Source organism: Phyllobates terribilis, unplaced genomic scaffold, assembly GCF_046119375.1.
Source record: "Phyllobates terribilis strain yellow unplaced genomic scaffold, ASM4611937v1 Scaffold_5__5_contigs__length_657084704, whole genome shotgun sequence".
Classification (NCBI taxonomy): Eukaryota; Metazoa; Chordata; class Amphibia; order Anura; family Dendrobatidae; genus Phyllobates; species Phyllobates terribilis.
In genome coordinates, this window is record NW_027362765.1 from 43,198,893 (window position 1) to 43,218,918 (window position 20,026).

Below are 20,026 nucleotides of genomic sequence, written 5' to 3' on the forward strand. Positions count from 1 at the left end.
TACAACCACTTCATTTATGTTTTACAAAGTTCTTACATTTATAAGCCACTAGTTCACCCTATACTGGGCAAATAGACAGTGGGTGCAAGGAATACCTGGTATCAAGGTGCAGAACAAGATGGCAATGGAGGCTAGAATGAAGATCTGTCCACTTTAGTGATGAGTCCAGTTTTTGTCTTGGATGCAATGATAAATAGAGATTGGTCTGGAAACTACGGGGGCCATGCAATGAAGAAGCCTCAATGAGGGAACATCACACTGGTCCTACTCCCAGGAGCTGTTTTTCAACCCACACGGCAACCCCAGTCTGCATATTGCTTGTGATACTGTGAGCTTCCTGCGTGTGGCCAAAACGAGCTCCCCTGTTCTGCAGCGTCTCTGAATTTCTTTTCCATTTAGCACATCTGAAACATCATTGATTGGCAATTGCAAAGGGAGCTGCCAGCAGCAGATCTTGAGGACTTTCTTGCAAAAGTGCATTCAGTGCAGCAGAACATTCGTCAGACGACCATTAATAACCTTATTGATAGCAAACTAAACGAGTAAGTGTATTTTTTACACAAGCCAGTCATACTCAATACTGAAAAGATGGAGATATTTTGAAAATTTTGTTTCCATTTTTCGATCCTGTGATTTCCATAATTCCACAACTTTTCCTTCTGGGTGTTACAATTTCAATATTGAGGAGTGTGGTAAGTGTGGCTTATTGTGGTACATCTCCATCACTGCTCCCCTGGTCTAGCATTGCCTGCCAGGTTGACATCATATCAACAGCACAGCAACCAATCAGTAAGCTGACTGGCTGACATGCTGTCAATGTGACGTCAGCGCCACAGCCAATGCCAGACATCAGGAGCAGTGGCAGAGACTCGCCAGTTGACCCCAGGAAGGTGAGTCCACTGCAGTTAGTTTTTTTTAAAGCCAAATACAGAGATGGACATATTTTATTTGAAAGACAACAACCCCTTCAATGGTATTGGGCAGTTATTCTGTTATGATTATGCTTACCAGCAAGGTGGTAGAAACAATGGAAAGCCCGATACTGGGCAAGTAGACAGTGGGTGCAAGGAATGGCTGGTAGTCAGGCATACAGGGAGTCCCTAGGAAACAGGAATTAGTCTCTGACTGGTATTTTACAATTTATGAAGTTAAATAATAATCAATGTCATGCAGAGAAGTAAGGCAGCTGGACGTCAAAGCATGGGTGTCACGGGTATGTCATAAGTGACAGACAGTTGCCCTGCAGTTGGTTGCAGGAGATCTCTGCGTTTGGCATTACAGACATCTTCTTCGATGAGAGGCTGTCTTTAGGACCCAGCGACTACCTCCCTCTGGCTAATTAGCTCTCTGGCCTGGGTGTATAAATACCTGGTGTGTCTGAGAGGGAGGTGCCAGCTATATTCATTTCTACTTGTGAAGGCTTAGGAAGAACAGTACTTTGTCTTCTCTGGAGCTTGAGTCCGAGTTTGCATTTGTCTGGAGTCGTCTAAAGCTAAGCAATCTCCCCCTGTTTGTCTAGCCTTGTTGTCTATAGAGTTTAGTGGAGATCGACTACTGCTCATCTCCTCCCATCCCTAGCCTTAGCCATACTCCAGGGAAAGACAGGGCGAGGCACGAGTGCGGCGATTGATGCAGAGCCAATATAGGGACTGTAGTTGAGACAGGGTGACAATAGACCAGACTTGGAGGTTTCCACTCCCCCTTTCCCTAGAGTCTGGGCTCCCTTTCCCTCTTCCCTCTGTGTTGCACTAAGTCTTTCCCACACCTAGCGTTTTGAATAATGGAAAAAAAAAAAGAAAACTGACATTTTTTTTTTTTTCTTTGTGTGTTTTTGGGCGTGGACCTTTTTTTTCCCTTTCTCCCTTGGTATGGATTCAGTTGCAGAGCTTGCAGAGCTGCTGCACAGGTTGTCTCTGAAGGTGAATGACTTCTGCGGTGAGGTACAGCAGCATCATCAACAGCTACAGGTTGCAATATGGGGGTCTCTGCAGGTAGGCCTGCCCAGCCTGAACCCAAGGTTGCCCTCCCGGACAGGTTTTCTGGAGGTAGCGACAAGTTTTTTTGTATTCAAGGAGGCCTGCAAACTGTATTTTAAACTTCGTCCCTATTCCTCCGAAAATGAGGAGCAACGGGTTGGAATTGTGATCTCTCTACTCCCAGGGAGATCCTCAGTCCTGGGCGTTTTCTTTGCTGCAGGACTCGGTTTGTCTCCAGTCTGTGCAGGATTTTTTTGGGGCTCTGGCCCTCATCTATGATGACCCTGACCGAGTCGCCTTGGCTGAGTCTAGGCTACGTCGCCTTCAGCAGAGGAATCGGTCAGTGGAGAAGTACAGTTTGGAATTCCGTAGAAGGGCAACGGATTCCAAATGGAATGACTCAGCCCTTAGAAGTCAATTTTGTGAGGGGCATACTGAAAGGTTGAAAGATGCCTTGACAGTATATGAAACGCCTCAGTCCTTGGAGGCTGCCGTGTCGTTGGCCATATGTCTTGATAGACGCCTTTGGGATAGACTGGTGAGACCACCTTCTCCGGGGCCTTCTTGTCGGGGTTGTGTACCTCTGCCAGGGGAGCGGTCTGGGGGTGAACAAGTGCTGGGGGAGGTGGAGAAACCCATGCATTGTGGGGGTGTCTCTGCATCATACATCTCCCCAGAGATTCGCAAGAAAAAAGGTTTATGTTTTTTTGTGGAAAAAAGGGACAGTTTGATGGGACCTGTCCTTCAATTCCTAAACAATAGGAGACTCGATTAACTCTTGGCAGTCTGGAGTTGGATAAAAAAAGGGGTGCATTTGTGGCCAAACTGCAGTTCCCGCTTTGTCCTGACCGCAGAGGTGGTGCTAGAGAGCAAAACCGAAAACATTTCTGTGTTTGTTGACAGTGGATTCGGGGTCAGCATGGTTGATGCTGAGTTTGTGAAAACTCATGGTCTTGTTTGCTGTACTTTAGATAAACCTATTTCCATTTTTGCCATCGACTCGGCACCACTTGCACAGAAAGTATTTACTCAGATTGTACATAATGTAAAACTGAGGGTGGGGTCAGTTCATTGTCCAGGACGTAGCAAGGAATTATTTCACAATCTTCTCACATCGATTGTCTTGGGTATCCCTTGGCTTGTTAAACATAATCCATTGGTGGATTGGCAAGCCAGGGAGATTATTGAATGGGGAGATTACTGCCAGGAGAACTGTTTAGATATTTCCCTTGCTACTGTCTCTACGGAAATATTACCTGATTTTCTGTCTGGTTTTGAGGATGCTTTTTCTGAGAGGGGGTGTCAGGATTTGCCTCCTCATCATGCTTATGACTGTCTTATTAACCTGACCGCCGGAGCTAAACGACCTAAGTCCAGACTGTATAATCTTTCTGGTCCTGAGACACAAGCCACAAAGTATTTCATTGAGGAAAGTCTGGAGAAGGGACATATCAGGCCCTCATTTACGCCCTTGGCGGCAGGGTTCTTCTTTGTGAAGAAAAAAGATGGCGATCTATGTCCCTGTTTAGATTTCCGGGAATTAAATCAAATTACCATCGGTGATCCATACCCTCTTCCTATGATTCCTGATTTGTTCAGCCAGGTTGTAGGAGCTAAGGTATTCTCCAAGTTGGATTTAAGTGGCGCCTACAACCTGGTTAGAGTCAAAGAAGGGGACGAATGGAAGACAGCGTTCAATACTCTGGAAGGACATTTCGAGAGTCTGGTTATGCCCTTTGGTGCGGTATTCCAACATTTCATAAATTATATTTTCCATCATTTGGTGGGGAGGTTTGTGGTTGTCTATCTGGACGATATTTTGGTTTACTCCCCTGATTTTGAGACTCATCGGGGGCATGTTAAGCCAGTGATCCAGATATTAAGGGATAACAAACTTTATGCCAAACTAGAAAAATATGTTTTCGCTATTCAGGAGGTGCAGTTTTTGGGGTACTTGTTGTCATCTTTGGGTTTTCGGATGGATCCGGAGAAGATCCGTGCAGTTGTTGACTGGGAACGTCCTGAAAATCTGAAAGCTCTACAACGTTTTCTGGGCTTTACTAATTTTTACCTGAAATTCATTCAAAATTACTCTGTGATTGTGAAACCCCTTACTGACATGACTAAGAAGGCGTCTGATTTTTCCAAATGGTCGGATGCTATGCTATGTTCATGGATTTTATTACTGACTTACCAGTTTCTGCAGGCAAAACTGTGGTTTTGGTGGTAGTAGATAGGTTCAGTAAAATGGTTCACTTCATCATATTGCCTACACTTCCAAATGCCAAGACACTTGCTCTGGTGTTCATTAATGAGATTGTGAAGCTTCACGGGGTTCCCTCCGATGTGGTGTCAGATCAGGGGACCCAGTTTGTTTCCAAGTTCTGGAAGGCATTCTGTTCTCGACTGGGGGTGCAGCTGTCCTTATCCTCTGCCTTCCACCCATAGTCGAATGGTCAGACCACGCGTGTCAATCAGAATTTGGAGACCTACCTCAGGTGTTTCGTCTCTGAAAATGAGGAGGATTGGGCATCCTACTTACCGCTGGCAGAATTTGCCATTAATAATCATTGGCAAGAATCCACTGGCAGGTCACCATTCTTAGGTGCATACCGTTATCACCCACAGTTTGGTACCTTTAGTGGGGGAGAAGCTTCAGGAGTTCCTGAGGAGGAACGGTTTGCTTCGTCGCTCTCCTCGATATGGCAAGATGTTCTGAGTAATTTAAAGATCATGGGAGACAGGTATAAATATATGGCTGACAGAAAACGCTTGCCAGGTCCGTACCTGAATGTGAATGACTTTGTCTGGTTGTCTTAGCTACCAGGAATATAAGATTGAAAGTTCCTTCTTGGAAGCTGGGACCTAGGTTTATTGGTCCCTATAAAATAACTGCCGTCATTAACCCATCAACGTTTCATCTTGAAGTTTCTCAGGCCCTTAAGGTTCACAATGTGTTCCACAGGTCGTTACTCAAAAAGTATGTGGAACCTTTTGAGCCCTCACCTCTACCACCGCCCCCAGTAATGGTTGATGGCAATCTGGAGTTCCAGATTTCGAGGATTATAGATTGTCGTCTCCAACGTCGTTCTCTACAATACTTGGTGCAATGGAAAGGCTATGGTCCAGAGGAGAGGATGTGGGTTTCAGCGTCAGAGGTGAACGCTTCCAGATTGGTTCGCTCATTCCACACCTCTTTTCCTGAGAAATCCGGTTCTGGGTGATTGGAGGCCACTTGTAGATGGTGGGGGGGGGGGGTACGGTTACAGGTGTGTCAGAAGTGACAGGGAGTCCCTAGGAAACAGGAATTAGTCTCTGACTGGTATTTTACAATTTATGAAGTTAAAAAATAATGAAGGTCATGCAGAGAAGTAAGGCAGCTGGACGTCTAAGCATGGGTGTCACGGGTATGTCAGAAGTGACAGACAGTCGCCCTGCAGTTAGTTGCAGGAGATCTCTGCGTTTAGCATTAAAGACATCTTCTTAGATGAGAGGCTGTCTTTAGGACCCAGTGGCTGCCTCCCACTGGCTAATTAGCTCTCTGGCCTGGGTGTATAAATACCTGGTGTGTCTGAGAGGGAGGTGCCGGCTATATTCATTTCTACTTGTGAAGGCTTAGCAAGAGCAGTACTGCGTCCTCTCTGGAGCTTGATGCCGAGTTCACATTTGTCTGGAGTTGTCTAAAGCTAAGCAATCTCCCCCTGTTTGTCTACCCTTGATGTCTATAGCTTTTAGTGGAGATCGACTAGTGCTCATCTCCTCCCATCCCTAGATTTAACCACACACCAGGGAAAGACAGGGCGAGGCACGCGTGTGGCGATTGGTGCAGAGCCAATATAGGGATTGTAGTTGAGACAGGCTGACATTAGGCCAGACTAGGAGGAGGTCTCCACTCACCCCCTTTCCCTAGAGTCTGGGCTCCCTTTCCCTCTTCTCTCTGTGTTGCACTAAGTCTTTCCCACACCTGACGTGACAATGGGATGAGGCAGGAGCAAGCCAAGATGAATTTTTACTAATGACTCAATGTCTATTGAAAAAAAATATATACTTTTTTGCAGATAACTGGACCATGATCTCAGAGAAATACCAGATGTTTTCAGAATTGAATGCAAATGATCCTAGTAACACACCTGATACCTCTGAACAGCATCCAATTATACCAGACATACCTCCAGTCCCTCTTAAGAAAAATAAATATAACAAAAGAGATGGTGAACATCAAAAAGCGCACACAAAAAAGAAGCCATTTTCATGTTCGGAATGTGGGAAATATTGTATAACGAAATCTGATCTTACTAAACATCAGAGAATTCACACAGGGGAGAAGCCATTTTCATGTTCAGAGTATGGGAAATGGTTTACAGAGAAATCACATCTTGGCAGACACCAGAGAATTCACAAAGGGGAGAAACCGTTTTCATGTTCAGAATGTGGGAAATGTTTTACAGAAAAATCACATCTTGTTAGACATCACAGATGTCACACAGGGGAGAAGCCATTTTCATGCTCAGAATGTGGAAAATGTTTTAATCGGAAAACAAATCTTGCTACACATCTGAAAATTCACACAGGGGAAAGGCCATTTCATGTTTAGATTGTGGGAATTGCTGGGCTTGTAAATCTGATCTTGCTAAACATAAGACAGTTCACACAGGGGAAATGTCATTTTCATGTTTAGAATGTGGGAAATGTTTCAATCAAAATCAGATTTAAAATTGAAAAAAATGTCACTGCGCTAAAATATCCAGTTTATGCACCACAAATATGGCCAATTGGGGGCAAACCAATGGGGTGGTCTGCAACTGATCAAATATTTAACTAAAAGTGATAAGCTAGCATATGTTGCGGAGAAACCCTGCAGTCTGACCCGTGTTGGTCAAAACATGTATCTTACAAACACATCAATGCACAATTGCATATATACATATAGTGGGAGACTGTATACCAAAGCAATACCTCACTGGTTATGTTTCATAAACCAAATAAGTGAGCGCAAAGAAAAAAATGTAACCAGTGACGTTTACATAAATATATTTAGCACCAAAAAGTCCAACTCTAATATCCACTGGCGATATATGAGAGGGGGGTGGTGGGACCTGGATTAAAAAGTCTGCACTCACTCACTGTATTGGTGCTCTTTGTGTCCACAGATGCTTCAGATGCCGGCACTGGTCGCGTGTGTGCAGGAGTAACGGCGCTCGCACGCAGGGAGCCCCGGCCGATGGCTTACCTGCGGCTGAGCTGTCTGCATGTGGAGGAAGCAACCAACTACGTATGACGTCACAGGCACAGGAACGGAGGCTCGAAGCTTCTAATCCAATCCCTTACGCGTTTCGGAGGCGCTCTAGTGTCCTTCGTCAGAGGGTGCCGTACTGCCGCTGGGCTCCTCCTTTTATATGATCCCTGTGTGGGTCATATATCTGCCACATGATTATGACCATGAATACATACAGAAACCAATGTAAAACCATTATAAATATGAATAAAGTTTACAACTTTAAGAAATTACTTTAAAAACGATTCTGCATACATTTGAGTAAATCCCCTAAAAAATAATTAATAAAATATTTATATAAATCTATTCCAAAAATTCATACGTCACTCATTTTAATTTGAACACATACACTTTAGCAATAAATCTTAAACAATGAATAGATAAACCTGAGTCAGGAGAATTTGGCAATATACTGGGTAACACATTATGTTGATATATTTTAAAAAGCAAATAATTCTACATCATAATTTAACCCATTTGGAACCAAAGTATTTAAATTAAAATTTCACTTAGACTCTTTGCGTGACATTTGCGCCAAATAATTGCCCCCCTACAGTTTATCGGCACATGTTCAACCAAAAAAAAAATACGACTGTTATGCACACGCCCGGACTGGCTGGCGTATGCGTGATTAGTGATCCCACTGTACCATGAACCGAGGAGTGCCTGGAGGGGCGTAACGAAGTATCAACCCGATCCGACCAAGGTCGCACGGCGGCTAACGACTCCGTGAACCAAGGAGGAACCGAGCAGAGGGACCAGGTGCGACTCCAGGTCAGACCCCGATCACAGCTGTTGACCCATACCGGGGAATGCAGGAACAGGCAGGTTAGGCTGGCATGCAGACAGGTGGGCACTGGCAGGCACGGCTGGTATGCTGACAGGTGGGAATTGGCAGGCACGGCTGGAGGGCAGATGGGAGGATACTGGCAAGCACGGCTGGTATGCAGACGGGGGTACTGGCGAGCACGACTGGAGTGCAGACAGGGAGGCACTAGGAGGTTGGAGCCCAGGCTGGATAGAGGCCAGTACAGACTGGGAGACTGGAGCAGAGCCGCAGTTGCGGTAGACAGGTAGAGCAGAGAGGAACCGCCAAAGCGGTGAACAAGGCAGAGCAGAGAGGAACCGCCGGAGCGGTGAGCTAGGCAGAGCAGAGGGAAGCCGCCGGAGCGGTGGGCAAGTCAGAGCAGAGTGAAACCGCCTGAGCGGTGGGTAAGTCAGAGCAGAGCGAAGCCGCCAGAGCGGTGGGTAAGTCAGCAGAGAGAAGCCGCCGGAGTGGTGGGCAAGTCAGAGCAGAGAGAAGCCGCCGGAGGGGTGGGCAAGTCAGAGCAGAGAGAAACCGCCGGAGCGGTGGGTAAGTCAGAGCAGAGAGAAGCCGCCGGATCGGTGGGCAAGTCAGAGCAGAGAGAAGCCGCCGGAGCGGTGGGCAAGTCAGAGCAGAGAGAAGCCGCCAGAGCGGTGGGCAAGTCAGAGCAGAGAGAAGCCACCGGAGCACTGGGCAAGTCAGAGCAGAGAGAAACCGCCGGAGTGGTTGGTAAGTCAGAGCAGAGAGAAGCCGCCGGAGCGGTGGGCAAGTCAGAGCGGAGCGAAACTGCAAGTGCGGTGGACAAGGAAGAGAGGACAGGGCTCTGTTCACATGGAACAGACTGGAAAATACAGGAAGATACGGAGGAAGGGAAAAGGGACAAGCAGAACCAGATACACACAAGGTACTTACTATGAAGTAGCGAGTGGACACAAAACTCACAAACAGAAGTACAGAGACAACGAGTAGGAGTTAGGTGCAGGTTCAGACAATGCAGCAAAAGGGAAGGTACGGACATAGAGAACAACAGATGACAGGCTAAGGTACAGTTCAGACAGGAACTGCTACTGCAAGAGATACAAGAGCAAGTCTGGGTATACAGCCCCCAGAATGGTGGAAACAGACTAGAAGAGGACAGGACCTGGCAATACAGTATGCAAAGACAAACTGAGTGAAGGTGTTGCTCAGGCACCTCCTTCTGGGTGGAGGGGGTTTAAATATCCAGTGACTGACAGCAATAGACTGGAGACGCATTAGGGGTTTGCCCACAGCAGCTATAAGAATCAGGAAGTAACCGGGCCGCCGCCCTAAGCAGACAGACAAGAGGAATGCACACAGCATGAACTGGAACACGGCTTGCAGGCTGGACTGAAGGGTAAGATTGCGGTCTTGCATGGTGGGAGGTGGTGCACCATGCAAGCATGCCGCCAGGGATGTTACAGTACCCCCCCTTACGCCCTCTCTTCTTCAGGCCTGCAAGGGTCTTCTGCAGCGAATTTGGAGGCCAATCCTTCTCTTCAAGAGGACCACCTCTTCTGTCCATTAGAGGAAATGAAACCAGTCTCATAATCTTAGTGACTAGGATGCTTCCTCCTGTCAAGCCATCCTCAGCAACAGATGAAGTGGGTGAAGTACCAGGAACAGCACACAGGAAAGTCTCTCTCCACTTGTCATCAGGTAGCACCCTGGTGGATTCAGGAGATAACTGGAGGTCCTCCGCCTTGTTGGAGAGGTGCAGAGACTTGGGGGCAACCACCGCCATGACATACACTTTGCCAAGCTTACTGGAAGAGGTGGGAGGCGTACCAGGTACCGGGTGTAGGAGAGTCTCCATTTATCAGGTGGCACCCCGGGGAATTCAGGAGACAACTGTTGGAGGGGTGCAGAGACTCGGAGGTAGCCACCGCCTTTATGGACTTGAGACCAGATTTATTAGAGATGGAGGGTCCTTGCTTAGGGACCATCTTCAAACTGGTTTCAGAGATGACATGTCTGAGAGGCGGGGTGATACCAGTAGCCAGATCATTGGTACAATCGTCGAGACTGTGTGGAGACATCGCCTCCGCTTCTCTTCCTTCGGAGACTTCAGCGCACAGCGAGTCTGCGACTAGCTGATCTTGTGGACAAGAAGAAACTGCTGACTGTCCTGAAGATATGGGGACTGGACACCCCTTGTACCTTAGCAGTCCCCCAGGATACAGCATACAGGGTCTCCAGACCCGAGCGGGCACTAGATGTCTCGGCTCTGGACGACCTGTGGGTAAGCCAGTCAGCACCTGGAATGTAAACTTCTTCATGTGTAATGCTCCAACCTGGAGCTTAATTTGTCCAGACATATTTTGACTGTTTCTAAGCAGGGCTCGTCCCTCTGCTGACAATGCCCAAACCGGCTTCTGAAGTTGTCGGACGGGAATCAGACACCGACTCTTCAAGGATTTAAGCCCGAAACTTCCGGTTGTTAGAACTCTCCTGTTAGGTTTTTTTTTTGCTGGTCACATGACCATTTTTGCCTATTTAATCCGGCTCCGCCCTCCTGGTCTTGCTGGACTTCATTGTATTTACTACTCTTGAGCTAGCTTGGTGCTCTGTTGCCGTTCTCTGTTAGTTTTGCTAGGTCTTCTGACCTCTATGCTTTTTGTTGTGTGTTTGTCTTTGACTGCTACTGTTTCTGCTAGGAGGTGTCCAATTTATCCCAGTCCCTAGTTCTTGTAGGGATCCCTCCCTCACATCTATAGGTCTTCGTTCAGACTAGCCGAGGACTTTAGCGTGTCTGATCGCAGGATCAGGTTCCCCGTTACATCGTAGGGATCTAGTTTAGTTCTATTGTAGGGACAATTCTCCTGTCTTTCCTTAGTCCCTGTAGCAGATCATAACAGTAAGTCCAGCCCTAAAAGAAAAAAAAAAAAAATTTCTCTAAGGAAAGACCTCCAGTTTTCCATCATGGTCTCGGTTCAAGATTTGGCTCAACGCTTGCAGGGACTCTCTCTGGAGGTGGCCAAGCTCCAACAACACGTGAGTAGCTGTTCTGGAGCACATTTTGTGGAACCAAAGGTACGTCTGCCTGAATTATTTTTTGGCGAACAACAAGATTTTTTTTCTTTTAAAAATGCTTGTTTATTGTATTTTCGTTTGAGACCCGGATCCTCTGGTGATGAAGCACAGCGCATAGGGTTCATAATGTCACTTTTGCGCAAAGATCCTCAGGGATGGGCCTTCTCTCTCCAACCTAGTGATCCGTGCTTTAGATCAGTGGATAGTTTTTTTTCTGCTTTGGGTTTGTTGTATGATGAACCTGATCGTGTCTCATCTGCTGAGTCTGAATTGAGACGTTTGAGGCAGGGATCAGGTAATGTGGAAAAATATTGTTCTCACTTCCGTCGGTGGTCTGCCCAGGTGGGGTGGAACGATTCAGCTTTGAAAAGCTTGTTTCTTACAGGGCTAGGTGAAAGGGTTAAGGATTTACTGATTGCTTATCCCACACCTGGAAACTTGCAGGAGGCTATGCAATTAGCTATACGGGTGGACAGGAGACTGCGTGCAAGGGTTAATGAGAGCAAATCCTCTGCTATGTCAGCTCCGAGTCTTGAGAGGGTCTGTGCTGACAATGGAGAGCCGATGGAGATTGGAGCGATGACACCCCGCTCTCAGGAAAAAGATCGCAGGCTTTCTGAAGGCTTGTGCTTCTATTGCGGAAATTCTGGTCATTTTATTAAGAACTGTGTGCTTCGTTTGAAGAAAGAAAAAAAAATGGTCAGTTATGCCCGTATTGCATGTTTAAATTCTAAGGGAGTATTCCTATCTGCCACTACTACTGCTCAGGATGAATTAATTGAATTTCGGGAATTTGTGGATTGTGGTTCTACTCTGAATGTGATTGATGGGGGATTTTTGGAAAAACTTAGATTAGAACCTAAAACTTTGTCATCCCCTATTGCTGTGGTTTCTGTTGATGGCTCTCCCTTGAAGAGTGTTACTCATAAGGTCTGTGAATTTCCCCTCACTATTAATGGTATTCACCAAGAAAATTTGGATTTGGTGGTATTGGATAATTTGCCTTCTCCAGTAATATTGGGGTTACCCTGGTTAAAATTGCACAACCCTGTACTGGATTGGTCTACCAATGAAATTAAGTCCTGGAGCCCTAAGTGTTATGACAAGTGTTGTAACGGACGTATTGCTGCTGTGGATAAAGGGGAATTGCCTGTACCTATTCAGGATTTTTGGAGAGTTTTTTCTGAGGAGGAGTCACAAATTTTGCCTCCCCATAGAGACTATGATTGTACCATTGAATTTGTCCCTGGAGCGACTCTTCCTAAAAGTCGTTTATTTAATCTTACTATTCCTGAGAGAAAGGCTTTGGAGGAATACATACAGACAAGCTTGGCCGCCGGTCACATTAGGCCTTCCAAGTCTCCTGTGGCTGTTGGATTTTTTTTTGTAAAAAAAAAAGATGGCGATTTACGTCCTTGTCTGGACTTTCGTGAGATTAATAAAATTACTGTACACAATCCTTACCCACTGCCATTGATTCCTGATTTATTTAACCAGTTAGTGGGGGCCAAGTGGTTCTCTAAAATTGATCTCCGGGGGGCATACAATTTGTTGCGCATGAAGGAGGGTGATCAATGGAAGACTGCTTTTAACACTCCTGTGGGTCATTTTGAGAATCTGGTTATGCCTTTTGGTCTTACCAATGCTCCAGCATTTTTTCAGAATCTTATTAATGACATCCTTAGACCTTTAATCGGCAAAAATGTGGTTGTGTATTTGGATGACATTCTGATTTATTCGCCTGATCTGGAGTCTCATTGGCGGAGCGTACGTGAGGTATTACAGTTATTAATGGACAATTCGCTTTTTGCTAAGCTGGAGAAATGTGAGTTCGCTGTACAGAGAATTAGATTTTTGGGCTACATTATCTCCAGTGAAGGTTTTGAGATGGACCCGGTTAAAGTTCAAGCTGTGCAGGAATGGCCTAGGCCTATTGGTTTGAAATCGATACAGAGGTTTTTGGGTTTCGCCAATTATTACAGAAAATTCATAAAAAATTTTTCTATTATTGTCAAACCGCTGACCGATCTCACCAGGAAATGTGCTAATGCGGTTCAGTGGACTTCTGAGGCCATTGAAGCTTTTGTGTTTCTAAAGGAGAGGTTCACCTCTGCTCCCATCCTTATGCAGCCTGATGTGACTAAGCCGTTTTTGGTTGAGGTTGATGCTTCTTCGGTGGGGGTCGGTGCGGTGTTGTCTCAGGAAAACAAGGATGGAGTACATCCCTGTGCCTTTTTTTCAAAAAAATTTTCTGAGACTGAACTTAATTACGATATTGGTAATCGGGAATTGCTGGCGATTAAACTCGCATTTGAACACTGGCGTCACCTCTTGGAAGGTGCTGAATTTCCCATTCAGGTTTTCACTGATCATAAAAATCTGATCTATCTTGATGCTGCCAAGCGCTTGAATGCCCGTCAGGCTAGGTGGGCACTTTTTCTCGCGGTTTAATTTTTCCGTTACTTACATCCCGGGTACCAAGAATGTTAAAGCGGATGCTTTGTCTCGCAGCTTTTCTCCCATGGTCGGTGTTGAGGAGGAAGAGGAGAGCATTTTACAAGAAGGTGTTGTGATTGCTGCTTTGGACTCCGTTTTGGAGGATGAGATTCTTAAAGCTCAGGAGAATGCCCCATCTAACACTCCCCATGGGAGGTTGTTTGTGCCTAGGACCTTTAGGAGAGATTTGTTTGTTGAGTGTCATGAGTCTCGGTTGGCAGGTCATCCAGGAATTTCTGAGACCAAGAGACTTGTGGGTCGCAGTTTTTGGTGGCCTGGATGGCAGAAGGAAGTCATTAAGTGGGTGCGCCAATGTACTGTGTGTGCTAGATCCAAGTCTTCGCATGCTCCTGCTGCGGGGTTGCTTTGCCCTCTGGAGGTTCCTAGTGCACCTTGGACACATCTGGCTATGGACTTTATTACTGACCTTCCCCCCTCTGAAGGTTTCACGGTCATCTGGGTGGTCGTGGACCGTTTTAGCAAGATGTGTCACTTGGTTCCCTTCATCAAACTGCCTTGCGCTAAGACACTCGCTAAGGCCTTTGTCAAGGAAATTGTGAGACTACATGGTGTTCCTACTGACATTGTTTCTGATAGGGGACCTCAGTTCGTGGCTCGTTTTTGGCGTGCCTTTTGTGATAGGTTGGGAGTTCATTTGTCGTTTTCATCTGGATATCATCCTGAGTCTAATGGCCAGACAGAAAGGAAGAACCAGGATGTTGAGCAGTTCTTGCGTTGTTTTGTGGCAGACAATCAAGAGGGGTGGTCTGAGTTTCTGCCACTTGCTGAATTTGCTCTTAACAACCATACATCCTCTTCTGCTGGGTGTTCGCCTTTTTTTTGTTGTTCTGGGAGACATCCGTCTTTTGGGTCATTCTCCAAATTGGTTTCGGCTGTGCCTGAGGAGGAGAGTTTTTCCGGTGATTTGGAGAGAGTTTGGACGGATGTGCGTGGTAATCTTCAGGAGGCTAACAAAAAATCTAAGAGGTACTTTGATAGGAAACGGCAAGAGGTTTTGTTTGCTGTTGGTGACATGGTTTGGTTGTCCTCTAAGAATCTGCGATTGAGGATTCCTTCTAAAAAATTGGGTCCCAAGTTCGTAGGGCCCTTTAAGGTGCTTCAGATAGTTAACCAATCTGCTGTTAGGTTGGAGGTTCCTACGTCCTGGAAGATTAACCCGGTGTTTCATGTTTCTCTGTTGAAAAAAGCTGATGTGTCTGATGGTGACGCCTCTGCCACTGTTCCTCCGGTGGTGGAGGACGGGGAATATGAAATTTCCCGCATCCTAAATTCTAGACGGTATAGAGGGAGTTTGCAGTATCTCGTCGCTTGGAAGGGTTTCGGACCTGAGGATAACTCATGGGTGAGGGCGGATGATGTTTCTGCTTCCAGATTTGTCAGAGCGTTTCACAGGAGGTTTCCTGGTAAGCCTGGGCCTAGGGGATCCGGAGGATCCTCTTAGAAGAGGGGGTACTGTTAGAACTCTCCTGTTAGTTTTTTTTTTGTTTTGCTGGTCACATGACCATTTTTGCCTATTTAATCTGGCTCCGCCCTCCTGGTCTTGCTGGACTTCATTGTATTTACTACTCTTGAGCTAGCTTGGTGCTCTGTTGCCGTTCTCTGTTAGTTTTGCTAGGTCTTCTGACCTCTATGCTTTTTATTGTGTGTTTGTCTTTGGCTGCTACTGTTTCTGCTAGGAGGTGTCCAACTTATCCCAGTCCCTAGTTCTTGTAGGGATCCCTCCCTCACATCTATAGGTCTTCGTTCAGACTAGCCGAGGACTTTAGCGGGTCTGATCGCAGGATCAGGTTCCCCGTTACATCGTAGGGATCTAGCTTAGTTCTATTGTAGGGACAGTTCTCCTGTCTTTCCTTAGTCCCTGTAGCAGATCATAACACCGGTTAATCCGAGGCCTTCACTTGCCATGGAGACAGTCATGGTCATCTGTGGAGAGGAAATACTAACGCCAAGGGCAGCCTCTCCTACAAGCCTAATGTCTTGGGATTCTTCAACCTTCGCTGGACAAAGACTGTCAGGGGGTCCCAAACCACCGCAGCGGGACCGCAATCCGATTTTGTGACTGAGTTCTGGCTTCTGCTTTGCCTGACGAACATAGTCATCCTTCATGGATTCTGTGCGGAAAGCTGCCTCTACAGGCTGGAAAACAGGAGGTCTTTGGGAGGACAGAACCTGGCGTGACGGTTTGCCTCTACGCCTTGCACGTCTGGACTGCCTCTTGAGGTTTGGAAGAGAAGTATTCTGTGGAGCATAGTCATCCTGTTTGGATTCTGGGTGGGCAGCAGTCTCTTCGGGCTGGAGGACTGGTAGGCTACCTACACACATTACCCATCGGGGCTGCTCTGAGATATTGGGAAGGGAAGCTTTAGCAGAGGCTTCAGGGTTAGGGTCACCATTAGAAAGGCCATCAGGAAGGCCTGCAGATCAAAGATGATAAGATCCCATGCTTCTCTTAGGGGAGTGATCCATTTCAAGGCATCACCCGCTAGGTAGAACATCATAAATGCCACTTTAACCTGATCGGTAGGAAAATAATGAGCATAGAACTTGAAATGCAGCATGCATTGCTCCACAAACGCACGGCTACATTTTGGATCCTCATAGTACCGTGGCGGATCCACAGGAACGAGTGCTGATAGATCCATTTGAGCTGGTGCGTAAATCGCCGGGACCTCGGCTTGCGGAAAAAAAAAATTCTTGCTGCACGTATTCGCCAGATACGGAGTCAAATGTCTCTGAGAGCGAAGGGCCGTGGGGCTCAACGGGAACCATGGCCTGAGCAAACTGTTATGCACACGCCCGAACTGGCTGGCGTGTGCGTGATTAGTGATCCCACTGCACCATGAACCGAGGAGTGCCTGGAGGGGCGTAACTAAGTATCAACCCGATCCAACCAAGGTCGCACGGTGGCTAATGACTCCGTGAACCAAGGAGGAACCGAGCAGAGGGACCAGGTGCGACTCCAGGTAAGACCCCGATCACAGCTGTTGACCCACACCGGGGAATGCGGGAACGGGCAGGTTAGGCTGGCATGCAGACAGGTGGGCACTGGCAGGCACGGCTGGTATGCTGACAGGTGGGAATTGGCAGGCACGGCTGGAGGGCAAATGGGAGGATACTGGCAAGCACGGCTGGTATGCAGACAGGGGGGTACTGGCGAGCACGGCTGGAGTGCAGACAGGGAGGCACTAGGAGGTTGGAGCCCAGGCTGGATAGAGGCCAGTACAGACTGGGAGACTGGAGCAGAGCCGCAGTTGCGGTAGACAGGTAGAGCAGAGAGGAACCGCCAAAGCGGTGGGCTAGGCAGAGCGGAGAGGAACCGCCGGAGCGGTGAGCTAGGCAGAGCAGAGGGGAACCGCCGGAGCGGTGAGCAGAGCAGAGCGAAACCGCAGGTGCGGTGAACAAGGCAGAGCAGAGAGGAACCGCCGGAGCGGTGAGCTAGGCAGAGCAGAGGGAAGCCGCCGGAGCGGTGGGCAAGTCAGAGCAGAGTGAAACCGCCGGAGCGGTGGGTAAGTCAGAACAGAGAGAAGCCGCCGGAGTGGTGGGTAAGTCAGAGCAGAGAGAAGCCGCCGGAGTGGTGAGTAAGTCAGAGCAGAGAGAAGCCGCCGGAGTGGTGGGCAAGTCAGAGCAGAGAGAAGCCACCGGAGCACTGGGCAAGTCAGAGCAGAGAGAAACCGCCGGAGCGGTTGGTAAGTCAGAGCAGAGAGAAGCCGCCGGAGCGGTGGGCAAGTCAGAGCGGAGCGAAACTGCAAGTGCGGTGGACAAGGAAGAGAGGACAGGGCTCTGTTCACATGGAACAGACTGGAAAATACAGGAAGATACGGAGGAAGGGAAAAGGGACAAGCAGAACCAGATACACACAAGGTACTTACTATGAAGTAGCGAGTGGACACAAAACTCACAAACAGAAGTACAGAGACAACGAGTAGGAGTTAGGTGCAGGTTCAGACAATGCAGCAAAAGGGAAGGTACGGACATAGAGAACAACAGATGACAGGCTAAGGTACAGTTCAGACAGGAACTGCTACTGCAAGAGATACAAGAGCAAGTCTGGGTATACGGCCCCCAGAATGGCGGAAACAGACTAGAAGACAGAGGTAACAGGACAGGACCTGGCAATACAGTATGCAAAGACAAACTGAGTGAAGGTGTTGCTCAGGCACCTCCTTCTGGGTGGAGGGGGTTTAAATATCCAGTGACTGACAGCAATAGGCTGGAGACGCATTAGGGGTGTGCCCACAGCAGCTATAAGAATCAGGAAGTAACCGGGCCGCCACCCTAAGCAGACAGACAAGAGGAATGCACACAGCATGAACTGGAAAACGGCTTGCAGGCTGGACTTAAGGGTAAGATTGCGGTCTTGCATGGTGGGAGGTGGTGCACTATGCAAGCATGCCGCCAGGGATGTTACAACGACATTCCTACATGACTTATGTTTAATCAAAAAGTGTTGTGATAAGGGGTGACCCTTAAAGCCTTGTTTTATATTGTATAAATGCTCTCTAATACGCTCTGATGATGTTTGTTTAGTCCTGCTGACATACATTTTACCTCAGGGACAAATAATCACATAAATAACACCCTTCGTGAGCCAGGACAAAAAAACATTTATACGGAAAGTGTTTGTCTTTTCTGAATCCATAACCTCCTTAACCTTATTACTATTTTTACTAGAGGTATTTCTGCAGCCATAGCATTGTCCACATCTTAAAAAAACAACCAGAGTATACATGGATTGACCTTTTGTGTCCATCGCCCTTTGTTGTGAGTTTTTATTTTTAATTATATGGTCACCTCTTACTGATGGAGCTACCAAGTTCCCCAAATTATTTGCTTTGCGGAACGCAAACTTTGGTTTGTCCGGGCCCATACTCCCAATTATAGGGTCCTGCTTCAAAATTGACCAAAATTTACTCACTATATTCCTGAAAAGACCAATTTGCGAATTGTACTGAACAATGATAGGAATATTCGCTATTGTGTTTTGGGTCTTTGGTTCTTATTTACTTTTTTTATATATTTATATCCATCTGATTCTCATATAGTCGTGGTACTCCAAAAGGTTGTTCCATTTTAGGGCTTTCCTCTAGGAACTTATCTCTAGGCTGTGCTAGAATTTCTGAGGCTACTATATCCAAAGGTTCTTGTTTATAAGCCCTATTTTAAAATTGCTGTTTTATGAATTGGGCCTCACTTAGAAAATCCTTGTTATGCGTACAGTTATGGCGAACCCTAGTAAATTGACTTTTAGGTATGTTAGTCAGCCATATTGGTAAATGGCAGCTAGTGATGTCAATGTAATTATTCAAGTCCACAGGTTTCCGATAGCATCTAGTGCCAATTGTATTGTTTTCAATAAAAATACTTAGGTCCAAAAAGTTAACTTCCGTGAAGCTGTACGTAGGGGTAAATTTGAGATTAAACTCATTTGTATTAATTTCAACCAAAAATAGTTTCAATGAGTCCTCTGATCTCTTCCATACAAAAATAACATCATCAATGAAACGCCGCCACAGGGCCAGTTCGCCCCAAAGCTTGCCTCCTGGGAAGATGATGTGGTGTTCCCACCCCCCCATGTACAGGATATCATAGCTCGGGGCAAAAGTGGCCCCCATGGTGGTCCCCCATCTCTGGCGGTAGACCTTTTTTCCATAAATAAAATAGTTATGTGATATTATGAAATGTATGCTCTTGTTAATTTGGTTGGGTGTACACTTGCCATATGCGGAAAGAATAAACTCCGCTGTTTCGCATCCCTTGTTGAGCTCAATAATTGTAAAAAGTGAGCAGACATCCAAATATAATTTTCTCTCCATTCTAAGGTCTGCAAAATCTGAATGATGTGTTTAGTATCCTTCACATACGCTGGGAGGGTCGCTGCACATGGTTGCAAGTCATAACATACCTTGAAAGGTTTGAAGTTAACTCCCCCGATAGGGCGTCCAAAGGGGTTTTGACAGTCCTTATGATGTTTCGGTATGCAGTAAAAGACTGCCAACCGAGGTGTTTTGTTATAGATGTACTCCTATTCATTTTTATTTAATATTCCATTATGGCGCCCTAACTGCACCAAGTTGCTTAACTCTTCCACATATGTGTAACATCCCTGGCGGCGTGCTCGCATGGTGCACCACCTCCCACCATGCAAGACTGCAATCTTATCTTTCAATCCAGGCTGCACACTTTGCTTCAGTACCTGCTTTGTCCGTGTATCTTGTCTGACTGCTTAGGGCGTCAACGCGGCTTCTGCCTGTTTCTTATAGTTACTGTGTGCACAGTCCTAATGCGTCCCCAGCCGATTGCTGTGAGTCACTGGATACTTAAACCCCCTCCACCCAGTAGGAGGGGCCTGAGCAACACTTTCACTCAGTTTGTTCTTTGCAACTGAATTGCCAGGTCCTGTCC

General features: G+C 46.8%; 1 protein-coding gene and 1 pseudogene across 1 annotated transcript in view; both read left to right on the forward strand.

Moving 5' to 3' along the window:
• The window catches only part of LOC141270660 (uncharacterized), a 741,199-nt gene that overhangs the window by 20,582 nt on the left and 700,591 nt on the right, over positions 1–20,026 (forward strand). The window lies entirely within an intron of this gene.
• On the forward strand, positions 6,046–6,689 carry LOC141271426 (uncharacterized; annotated as a pseudogene).